The sequence below is a fragment of the Cyanistes caeruleus genome, chromosome 8, assembly GCF_971803275.1.
Source record: "Cyanistes caeruleus chromosome 8, bCyaCae1.hap1.1, whole genome shotgun sequence".
NCBI lineage: Eukaryota > Metazoa > Chordata > Aves > Passeriformes > Paridae > Cyanistes > Cyanistes caeruleus.
The window spans coordinates 30,035,948-30,046,694 of record NC_141708.1 but is presented as its reverse complement, the minus strand read 5'-3'; the positions used below and the strand labels follow the sequence as shown (position 1 = coordinate 30,046,694).

At 39.7% G+C, this 10,747-nt stretch overlaps 1 protein-coding gene across 3 annotated transcripts in view; it reads left to right on the top strand.

The window, feature by feature from the left end:
- The window catches only part of RTKN2 (rhotekin 2), a 58,687-nt gene that overhangs the window by 1,403 nt on the left and 46,537 nt on the right, over positions 1 to 10,747 (top strand). Inside the window, exon 2 of one of the 3 annotated variants that reach the window (XM_086899793.1) lies at positions 1,206 to 1,308. The exons of the other annotated variants lie outside the window; for them this stretch is intronic. The gene's annotated coding sequence lies outside the window, so the exon portion shown is untranslated. The remainder of the gene's footprint in view (positions 1 to 1,205; positions 1,309 to 10,747) is intronic. 3 annotated transcript variants of the gene reach the window in all.

Sequence of the window (10,747 nt, the reverse complement as noted above, 5' to 3'; positions counted from 1 at the left end):
CGTGCAAATAAGTATAATCTGGCCTTAGCTTTCGGGGAATATAATTAACTGTGTGATTTTAAACCTATATTTAAGAGACAGAAAGTTTTGGGGGTTTTTTGTTTGCTTAGCTTTTTTTCAATTTTACCCACCCCAATTTAGTCTCAGTATTTAGGGAGGGGAACCAGTAATAATAATACTTCTGTTTAGAATATGATATTGAATAGATGCCATATAGAACGGTTTGGGTTGACCTTCAAAGGCCTTCTAGTCCCATCTTCCTGCAACAAGCAGAAATATCTTCAACTAGATTAGGCTGCTCAGAGCCCTGTCGAACCTGACCTTGAATGTTTCCAAGGGTGGGGCATCCACAACATCTCTGGAAACCTGTGGCAGTATTTCACCGCTTTCAGTGCACAAAATTTCTTTCTTATATCTAGCCTAAATCTACTTTGGGTCTAAACCCATGTGACTGTTGTAAGAGAATCCTGCCGATACATCCTCTGAATAGGGAGATGTGCTTTTGAACTTTTTTTATGCCATAGATATGTGTCTATTTTATACATTTTTGGAAACATGAGCAAGGCTGATTGTAGAGTAGCAGTCTTTTTGAGGTAATAGTGAAATATTGCTCTTCCTAAACCTAGTCCTTGAGGCCATACTGGTAATATGCTGCAGATTTTTTTTTTTTTTTTTTTTTAAATTACTGTGGGAGTACTGCAGTAAAGTTTAATTCTGTACTAATATGCCTGTTCCTCAAGTTCAATATACATGCAGAGTTTTAAACACTGAGAAAATCTGAGCATATTGATAGATACCTTTGATGTGATTAAGACATTTCCAGTAAATTATTCACCAGATGGTATATCAAAGGAAGTTGCTCAAATAGCTTTTCAGAGCTTCAACTAATCTCTGAAGCGCATGGGCTACCATCCAGGCTGCAACATTTTGCATGAGATAGTTGTCCTTTATTACCTTGCCTAAATGTGGTAATTTGCCCTTCTTTTGTCATCAAGCAGTACCAAAACCCAGAAAGCAGGTCAGGAGGGAATAGCTTTGAATCATGTTTGCCTCTAAATTTGGGACTCATGACTATGTCTTTGTAGGAGGCCAACACTGACAGAATGTAACAATGTTTTGGTTCCCTCTTTATTGGCTGCTGTCCTCTAATGTCCATTATCTCTCTCTGTTGTGCCCACTGCCTTCCTACCTTCTCCATATCACAGGTATTCGGTGCTGATGCTCCAAGGTGCAGATGAATGCTATACAAGTGCAGTGAACTTGGCATGATGGGATTGCTACCTGAGGCTTCATCCACATTTAGAAGAGGTGATGTCCACCTGCCCTGTCCAGCTGATAGGAATGAGAGCCCTCATGGTCTCATGGAACAGAAAATGTTGATGACTTTGAAAGATCCCATTGTTCTGCAGCCTAAGCTACATGGTTTTGGACAGTTAGATCTGAAATCAGGCAACCATTTAGCCCCACCAATTCTTCTTTCAAGATTTCTCAGGGTTTACTTGCACTCCAAATATTTGTTTTGCTGGATTGGCATCCAGCTCCTCATGTCTTCAGTTTTCGATTCCTGATGCTGCCATTCGAATGCTCAGTTCAGTCATTCTCTCAGCATTTGGATAGGAACAGACTTCCTTTAATATATGAGTAATGGTGCATTTTATAGCAGAGAATGTGCAACAGGCATTATATGTCTGAGCTTTATCCTCTCTGATTTAAATCTGGAGTGGGTAGAATCTACCCCTATCACTTACACAAAGCCCAAACTGACACAGCCATAATGTAGGACTGCGAAATTCTGCCAGCTGCTGGGGAGGCGTTATCCAGTTTATTTGTATGCATCTCTCTTTCAAGATCTTTTTAAACACTTTGCAGTATAATTTCCAGAAGGATAAAAGTTACTTAAATGAAAACAGCATGTACCAACCTGTTTGGTGCTCTAAAGAAGGAGGAATATTCATAGTATTCAGCCTTTTTTCAGGCAGTGGTCTGTATCTGTTGTACAGGGTCCCATCTGACCTTAAAATGGGTTAAAGCTTCCTTAAAGCTGATGATTCCACTTTACTGAAGGTAGATAGAAAAGGGAGTATTATAAAACAGGTTTTATTTTCAAGTGTTACTGTACTTGTTTGTCTACTGATATTTTATTTTTCTTATTCTAAGTGAGGAACATAGGTGAGTCAGTTTTGTTTTCACTTGCCCTTCAGGCTCTCAATGCTGACTTGTTTGTGGGAGCTGTTTTATGTGGTGTAGAACTGGATTCACTATGATCACTTCGGCTGCATTCAGGAGGCTGTCATTTTGTTGTTTGTGTACTGGTTTGCTTTGAAAAGGGGTGTCAGAAATTTTTTTCTCTCCCCTTCACACCCACGCTCCCCACACAGGTCTTCATTGCATAATCTAGCCAGTTTATAGGAGACATTAGAATTTGCACTGAGTTACTTTTGGTGAGGTTTGCCTGAACTATATATGGTTATATAAAAACACACAGCTACACATCCGTTACCACTCCATACAGATGGGATTGGGAGTTTGGCTCTGGCTCAGTCCTCTCATTCTGTAAAGCTGTGCTCGAAATAGGTATGCCTATTCAGCTCAGTTAATTTGTATGCTGGGAAGTGCTGTGTTTTCCTTCGTGTTTGAGTGTGAACCACAGATGTACATAACTTGAGCAGCTGAAACTTACCTGCATTTAATACTTGCCATCTTCCTGTTTATTGAGAGGAAGTAAGAAGTGAGTAGTAAAATCTAAGGAAAGACCTTAGAAACTTGAAAGGAGTATTTGAGTGACTTATGTGGCAGTGGGGCCTTAGTTGAGGATTCATATTACCTTTTCATGCAGATATATTCAGGAATCCTCAAAGATACAACAATGTTCATTTTCCTGCCTCTGGCACTTATACCCACATGGTAAGAAAGAGGCTTTTGGTGGTGCATTTTAGCATACTGATTGAATAGCACTCTGCTTGCAGGAAGAGTGAACAGAAAAGAGAACATGAATGTATGTGTTGAGTTGGCGACTGCTACTGGTTAGTTGTTGCTTTCTCCTCCTTTTGAGGGGAACTTCAATCTGAATGTCAGATTGAAAATCATACATAAAGTCAAGTCTGTGTTTTTAAATGAGTTGTCACAGAATCAAGAGAGGCACCATGCTGCAAGAGTGCACTTGGTCCTGCAGCAGCTTATCCTGCCTGGTTTGCAGTCAGCTTCCAGCCTTCATGCAGGATCTCCAAACTCATTTTTGTCCCAGTAGGAAACCCCTGGCTTGAGCTGACTTCAGAAAGATGTTGAGCTTTCCTCTTCCCTGCCCATACTGTTGCATGCTCTTATGGGAAAATAGAGAATAAAGGGTTCTTGTATGGGTTGGTTTGCACCAGTTAGTCCATATACATGGTGAGAGTTCTCAGGTCTGAGATAGCTGTGGGCATATTTTCCAAAAGACAGAAGACGAGCTGTGGGGAGGAGTGTCAGTGGTAGATATGGCTGGAACTTCTGCCATTTTGATTTTTCTTCCAAAAGAGTAACTTAAATTAGTTAGGAGGATAAAGAAAATATAACTAACACCTCTTGAGAGGAAAAGCTGGGGGGACTTGCCTTCCAGCCAAGTGACTGTTTACTGTGCTTATTTTGAAAGGTAAGAAGAACATACCGAGTTTCCAGTGCCTCTTCTTCAGAGGTTGAAAGTCTAAGCTCTGAGTTGTAACATTTCATGAGAATAAATGGGAGTCGTTTAACAAAGCCATTTCACTCCTGCTCCTCATGTGAGCAGCCACAGCGTAGCAGCATGTCTGTCTACAGCACTGGGGCTGTCAGGTCTGGTATTCCAGGACAAGTAACAGCAACTGGAGAGGGTCAGGACATCACTGGCAGCAGCAAGAAGCAAACCTAGCATGGCTTTCTGAAGAGAATGTTTTATATGGCTGCAACAAATTGGCTTGATGTAAGCAAGCTCCCTGCAGCACATGAGTTCCCGTTCAGGATTAGCAGTGGGATTAGCTACTAGGTTGCTGTTTCCCAGATCTCTTTTGAAATGGGATGAAATCTGCAGAAGAAAGGGGTCATTTGTTTTTGAAAGAAGATGTCCCACTCAAAAAAGGAGACTGAAAAATGACAAAAAACGTATCAGAATATCCTTAAATAAAGATTTCTCCCTATGGCAAAGCCTTTCCCTCATTGAAACTTAAAAAAATACAGATATTTTTCTCCAATGAAAGTAAAAGCACAAAGCCTGCCATCAAAGCATAATTTCAAGCTATTTTATTGAGATGGCATTCTTTCTCAATGGGCACCACATGGTAAGAAACATTGCTTTTACAAGTTTGTATCACATGCCTTCCACATTTGAGGAACTATGTGCAAAATAAACCACACTAATCTCCCAACTGGAAAAAGTGCCCAAAATGGCCAAAAAAAGCCTGAGAATTGCCACCTATATCTAATTAGCTGACTTGGTGCCTAGTCCTATGTGCTTAGGTGTTAAATGTTCTTAATTGACATAAAAAGAACAGCGTAAAGGTGTGGTGGCAAATTCAGTCCTCTGTAATATTCTAGCATGTGGGAGAACAGCTCCAAGCCCTGTGGGAGGCAGTGGAGCTGGGCTTCCCCTTTCCGCTGCATCCCTGGCATCTGTGCCAGGACTCCAAGAGTTCAGCGGTCACTGAGAGGCAAAAAAGTGGCCTCTCAGTGGCCACTAGAAGTGAAGTGCCATCTAAAGGTCAAAGATCATAAATCTAAAGGTCACCTGGGAGTCAAAGGCCACAATAGGGAAATGTAATGTAGAGGTCACAGGGCAAAGTCATGCAGAGGTCAAAGGTTTAAAAAGTCCTGGTGCTAAATGTTGTTACAGATGTCAAAGGTCACAAGAAAGGAGAAGGGGTCAAAGGTAACAAAAAGCCAAAGGTCATTGAAAAAGTTAAAGGTTATCCAGAGCTCAAAGGTCATCTAGGGCCAAAGGTTTAGCACACAGGTGCCAAATGAGAGACAAGAGGTTTGTTTTCTTAGATCCAATTCTTAAAAACCCTTTCTTGAACTTCTGGCACAGTTTATCATGAGCCTGGCTCAGACCCTTAGGCACCATGATAACCTGAACATCACACCTAATCCAAGACAGCCAGGGACTAGGAAACACATTCCTGCCTCTCAGCTCTGTGCCTCCATCTGGAGAGGAAAGCCCAGCTACCTTTGGGGCTGTCCTCCTCCAAAGGGCACCCAGGAAACCTAAGGAAGCAAGTGCTTTTCCTCCAAGTCACCCTGCTGCCTGGTCCTGCTCATGTTGGAGGCTGGTGGCCCTTGGTGGCTTGTGCTACACCAGGATGCCCAACAACAGCAGCAGTTGGGCAGATATTGTCTGAGATTACCCCAAAGATATTCCATTTTTGTCAGAAATTACTAGAGATTGTCTCATGGATGAGGATTCTGTAGCTTTAAGATCAAAATACATTGCAGATGGTAATCTATTATTACAGCTAAGATATTTTTGGGGGGAGGACTTTCTAATATGGCTGATAGTAAAGTCCGAGTAATGAAAGAGAAGAATCCACAGCTCATCCCATTTCAGTTTCAGTTTATTTGAAAACATTGCTTGTTCCCATATTCTGGCCAGGTAATGCTATCACATAGTCTCAAATGGATTTGGGATCAACAGGAAGTAACAACACAAGCTAAGAAGTTTCCACACAACATCTGGCCATACAACCACATCGATTCAATTGCACAAAGCCCACAGTTCTTCTGTTACTGTCTTTCCAGAAATTAAAATATCAATATGAATGATGATAGGTTTTTGCAAAATGATGTGTCCACTGAAGTTTCAATTAGCAGAACAACTGCCAAATGCTGGTTGTAATGAAGCATTCAAACTGTGTTGTGGTTCTTTCAACTCAAATTCAATTTTATTTCAAGTTTCAATTCAATTTCAAATGTCCTTTAGGCGTTTTCTGTATTCAGATAAGAATTTTTAAATCATGAAGAAAATACCATTACATTTCCTATGTAGTATCCATACTAATATGACTTAGAATTATTTGATTTAATTTTCTTACGTAAAGTCTTAAATTCATGTCAGTTCCTATGGCCAGGGATTTCAATACCACTGAGAATTTGCCATGTTACTTCTGGTTCCTACTGGCATGGGCTGCTTGGTCTTTGCTGTCACGTATCAACAATCTTAATGTGATTTTTAAGGATCACTACATTTGAAGCACTTTTCTACGTATGATAATACAGTAACTCAGAAGAAACACTAAAGAAAAGTACACTGAAAAATACCCAGACTGTGAAGCATACAGTACACAGCAGTTCTTTCAAAAGGAGGAAAACCAATACAGAACAAGAGGAAGGGAATAAAATGTCAGTTTGGACAATAAAAGGTATTTTATTCTCTGTTTACTATTATACAATGGTAATAAATTCAAACCAACAGGGATACCTTAGCTTGGATTCAGAAGAATGCTGACAAAATTTAGTAGAATGCTACAAACTTTTCTGTAGCTTGAGTGTAGTAATTTTTCTATTCCCTGAGAAAACTTGGCTCTGCTGCTTTTCATATTGATATCATATATTAAATGATTCCATATATTAAATTCCCTTCTGCTCAGGGTACCTGCATCCCAAATATCACATAGGGACACAGAAGACAGTTCAGACTTGTATCTTTAATGTCATCTGAAAGTATACTGATTTTATTGGATGGTTAGGGACAGTTCTATTCCTTCACACTCTTTCCTCTTGTCTGATATTCATGTAAGCAGTTCACTTTCACATTTGCATTACATATAAATGTCTGGGGAATCAGCTATTGCTGTCTTGGCAGAATGACTGAGTAGCCTGAAGGCTTCTGCTGGGTAGAACTCTGAGTGCAGGGATGAATGAGGCTTTCAAAGTTACTGGAGAGGGCTCACTTAAACAAACAGGCTTCCTATGTCATCAAGAGAAGACACAATCTACAAAAAAGGGACAAACTTAGAAGAAAAATACAGAGTACTCCTATTATGGTAGTGAGATGAAAGAACCTGATGTTCTCCAGTGTTTTAGCTTTGATGGTAAGGTTTGGTGGTGCAGTTTTCAGATTGCAGCCAAGCAATGCTCAAACTGGGCTGGAAAAATAATACAGCTGCACAGCTCTTTTGGAGTCCTTTGCCTCTTCTGCAGCAGGTTGCATGTGGAAAGGACAGAACTCTATTAGATGGGGTGAAATTCACCTGAGCATGAAGGCAAGGCATTGTTTGTCTCTTGTTGCAGGCCTGCTCTTCTCTAACTGGTACTCACTATGGAAGTGTTAGGCAGTGTCTTGCTGCAGAAATGGGTCTCTATTTATGTCTGGTATTTTGTGCCAAATGGCCCATGTTAAAGCAATCACTTGTGTAGTGCAAACTGAGGTGAGTTTATTGTCCTTAGAGGGACGATTTTATTTCTCTTGTTATAACAAATGCTACCCTTTGCAATTGCTAAATCTGCAGTGTTCAGAGCAAGGTGGTGGACTGTCTTTAATACCACTTTGAAGGTCCTGCTTCTGAGCATGCGAAAAGGTTCTGTCAAATGGTTTTATGCACAAAGGAGATCTTCTCAAAAGAAGGCTCTGAAGTCAATGACATGTTCTTATTCACAGGAGCTAAGAAGTGCAATGAACTAAAGATATGTGTGCAGGTACCAACAAATAAACAAACTGTGCTCTAGATAGTTTAACAGATATGTATCCTTGGAAAAACTGAAGAAATAAAGGCCAGTCCTTGGGAAATACTGTGCTCTTGCAACTGCCACATGTGCAGTGAAACATAGATACATTTAAATTAGAAAGATAGGTAAGAGTCAATATGTAAAAAGATTCCTGAAAACAGATGTTTTCACACATACACCTATATCTCAGGCAGTAGGTCTTGAAGGCTGTGTGACCAGACACTTCTAGCTCCATCTGAGGATGGGAACTGAAAGAACATGTGTTCACCAAAGGAAGAAAATGTATTGTGCCATGGTGTTTTTTATCTTTTCCTCAAATTTCTTGCCCCCAGATGGCTGCTAACTTTATATAACTTGCAGCCAAGGATCTTCCCACAAGGAGCAGGAGCAGAGCCCAAACTGATCTCATCCAAATAGGGCTTGGTTCCATCTCCATACTGATTCATGCCTATGTTAAATTCAGGTGAGCCTTCCCAGCATGCAAAATTTGCCATGCAATTTCTTTCCAAGGCTTACATGAAAGCTGCAGTGCGACCCAGAATTAGAGTCCACTGCCCATTCTCTTTTGAAACATTTCATCCCAAACTCAGGCTATTTGGTTAGATCAGTAAATTTAGTTTAGAAATACCCAGGGGTGAAACCATTAGTAACAAGAGAATTGTTTATTCCTTATAAAAATCTGATGCCTCAGAGACATAGCCTGGAGAAGCTTATTTGCCATGGATGACTTTCTAGCCAGCTATTGAGAGGACTGCCAGTAAAGAGTACACTTGGTGGTACATAAACCGTTATGGTGCCAAATATGTATGAAACTTATTACCTCTAAAATTGTCAAAGAAGTTCTCCAACAACCTAGTGATGTCATAAGATAATTTGAAAGGAATGCCTAAAAAATTGCGTGACTAGGGTGGTAATGAGAAAAACCTGTTCAGATTAGTAATGTGTGTACTGCCTGCATGAAAGCTGCCAATGAAGTTCTGGGTGTTTCAGTGCCTGTTGCTGCCAACTGGCTGTTTAAATCAATTCAGCAAGAGTGTGTACTTGCCTGTGTAGCAGGCAGATGTAGCAATACGTGTGTGTCAAAGAACCTGTCCCTCACAAAAGTGTGAGAGAGCTGAACTTCTGGAGAGAGACTTTAAGGAACACAAAGGGCAGATAAGGAGCAACAGCTCACTTGTATCTTTCAAAGCTCCCTTCTGGACTGGTGTTTTAAAGATGGAAAATACACTTCTGAAGGGGACCATATGAGAGAGCAGGTGTACTTTTAAAAAATTAAGCATCTATTTTGAGTATCTGCACTATGAAATAAATTAAGAAATGGTCTTCATGTTAGGTAGTGGCTTGCTTTTGCTGGTATTTTCTCTTACAAAATACAATGCCTTATCTATGTAAACAGGGTGACTTAGTGTTGCAGAGATTCTTGATGGATGGGGAAGATATTACTGAACAGGGATGGAATACAAGAAAGCAGAGATTTTAACTTGTTGGTTAAAACAGCCTCAGTGCACAGACATTATTAGCAAAAACGTATTTGGGGATTATCTTGAACAGGTGTCCCTCTGACAGACTTGAATAACTTCCCCTCTGGGTCTGCATTAGCTTTTTAAAGAACCTGTTGTAAGAAATGTACTTGCTGTTTGTTGTGGTTTTTTTTAAATATCCTGATTGCTTTTGGATGATACTGTACAAACACACAGTGAGAAGCAAGTGCTAGAAATAGCCTCCTAAAACACAAATTGATTTTTAGATAAGAAAGTAAACATGTGCATTTGTGCAAATCATGCATGCATCCAGGCAGAACTAGTTATTTTTATTCTTCTAGATGAAATTGTCTGTAAAAACATGAGGTGCTATTTACTGTTACCATAGTTTTAATTTAAAATGCTTACAGTGACATGAAGTGTTGTCTCAGCTCATTTAACAGGCTGTGAAATGGTTAGAAGGATGATAGAAATATCTGAAAAACCAACCTCAGGTAAAATGTAGTTACTCATATTTGCTACTCAACCCCCAATTTTTTGTAATGATGAGTGAAAATGGGTCATCTTGTTAGGCAAAAAATATTATCATTAGCAAGAAATTTTTCTATCTCACATTGAGGAGAACACTTGCACAGCCTTTCATCCCCTCCCTATGGTTTAACGTTGAAGGGAACTGGAGTAGGGGAAAAATAATAGCTGAGCTGGTTTCCTTCAGTGTCATGGAGTGTCCGCAGGGTCCTTTGCAGCAAACTTCTAACCTTGGACACTTCTACCCTATGAAAATTATATTTTAGTCCCTCCTACATGTGAATGGACAATTTCCAACATTGCAGTGATTCCACAAAAAAGTATCACCTGTATAAAAAATGTAGTCTGACTCTGGGTTTATTCCCCAGGAACAGCCTTATATCCCCCTTGGGGTCCCAGTATTGGCTGTGATGTGACAAATACTTCTTGTTACATTATGGCTTTTTGGAGGTTTCAAGGTTTTTAGGGAGAAGTTTGGTGGAGGCACAGCAACTAGGAATGCTAAGAATAGAAAAATTATCTGGCAGTTCTAAAAACTTAAATCCTTTTATCCCTGTCGATGTATTTCTTTAATCTAAGCACTTGAGTGAATGAAGTGTTCAGTATTTTTCAGTATCTATTTCTGTAAGAAACAGGACATAATTTGCAAGCTGGATTTTCCTTAAGGATCAGGGGCTTAAAACCTCTGATAGAAATTTCCAACAGAAATTATTATTTTGTTGCACATATCAATAAACATATTGATAGTAGTGAAACTTTTTTTTTTTAACTGTGCTATTTTAATGAAACAATATTTACCTTAATTCTTGTTTTGGCTTACTCTTTCTTGGCCTGATCTATATGACAAATGCCCATTTATGCAGCTGGAACCCAGCTCATGACTTAGAAAAATGCAGAAAAATTACAGCTTTATGGCAAAGCAGGAAAAACTAAGGAGCTGCAGATGATTATAGCCTCAAGTGTGACTGGGAAAACTATTGAAACAAACCAATCTTGTATTAATGAGAAACATTTCTTATGGCAAAGTGAGAGTTTGCAGTGAATCATAAATCCCATCCATGCTCCTTTGA